This window comes from Fulmarus glacialis, unplaced genomic scaffold (assembly GCF_000690835.1).
Source record: "Fulmarus glacialis isolate BGI_N327 unplaced genomic scaffold, ASM69083v1 scaffold11288, whole genome shotgun sequence".
NCBI lineage: Eukaryota > Metazoa > Chordata > Aves > Procellariiformes > Procellariidae > Fulmarus > Fulmarus glacialis.
The window spans coordinates 3,586-5,040 of NW_009230165.1; positions in this window are offsets into that span (position 1 = coordinate 3,586).

A 1,455-nucleotide genomic window follows, 5' to 3' on the forward strand; every position below is an offset into this window, starting at 1 on the left:
AAAGATAAGATACTTTTCTAAAACAGCTAAGGTGGCTTTGCCCCAGGAAAGAAAAAAGTAAAATTGTTTTAAAGACTGCTACTTGAAATTCCGTGTGAAATTGTCTTAAAGACTGCTACTTGAAATTCCGTGTGTATCTACATTATTCTGAAAGATCATTATAATTAAGCCTGGAAACAACATATCTCCTGCTGTTTGTATTTTAATAAGATTTTTTTCCCTAGAAATGAGTAAACAAAAGCCTGTTGAATAGATACATAAAAAGAGAGTCTATAATGCATTTACCAAAGGGTCTTCCTCTCTTCTCCCCCCGCCCCGCCCTTAAGTTGTCTTTGGATAAATCAAATTGCTTGAAAGTACACATGAAAATCTAAGGTGTATGTAGGTCAATATGTTGCTTAGACTTTCAAAGCTATTTCCACATGTGAGCAAATATTAGCATTTCACATTAAACAGGAACTATGTTTGAAGCTGGCCCGTGACTTGCATAATAAATGTGAAACACTGAAATGAAAGTGCTTAGTCTAGTCTGTCACAGAAAGTACTCATGTATTGTTGTCTATTCTTTTTAAATAAACCAGCTGACATAATTCCTGTTGGAAGATGCTCTTGATGACTTTTTGAAAAATAACATTTGGTCATGTTCTGAATTTTTTTGTCTGGTGAATGTAAAGCAGTGAAACATTGTGAAGCATATAAACAAGTGAAGTATATACATGTTGCTCTAGTTTCTAGTTACCGTGTACAAGGTAATAGGTGCAAAGACTTTGTTAAAGCTTCTTAAAGCTTTCTCTTGTGCTAAAAATTTTGTGCTTAACCTTGTAGCTGGTTAAAATAAAGGGGTACTTAACAGTATTATTTTTTATTCAACTACTTAGAAAGATTTTCCCTTTAAGATGGGGAACTAGCTACACTGAGGCAATATAGAGACCCACACTGTTCAAACATAAACAATCCAGGGTGAGTAAAGGTGCCTTATCCCAACTTACATATGCCTGCCTTTTTGTTTTTCTTTCTAATATTGAGGCAACACTATTTCTAGCTAGGAAGACTTTTGCCATGATGGCAGTGCCATGAGAGAAGGCAACCATCAGATGCACAGCAATAGGAAACTATTTCTGAAAACAGCTGGTTTTGGTTTTGAACACCTGGGATGCAAGTCTGCCTTTGTGAATTTTTTGAACTCTGCATGTTGATAAAGGCGTTGGCTGCTTTCCAAGAATGCCAAGCATTTTTGATGCTAGAATTTGTGAAACCTTTATTAAATAAAATATTCATTGGAAAATACCCTGTCTAGCTGCACAAAGCTTGAAAGTAATTCTTGTGAAGCTTAACGTTGCTCTTAACAGTTTCTCCTTGATGATAAAGTTTTTATGTAGGGATTTTATTTTTTAATTTGATCGTTCTAAGATAGGCAGAATTCTGAAAGGGTTACATAAGAAACAGCTTATTAAC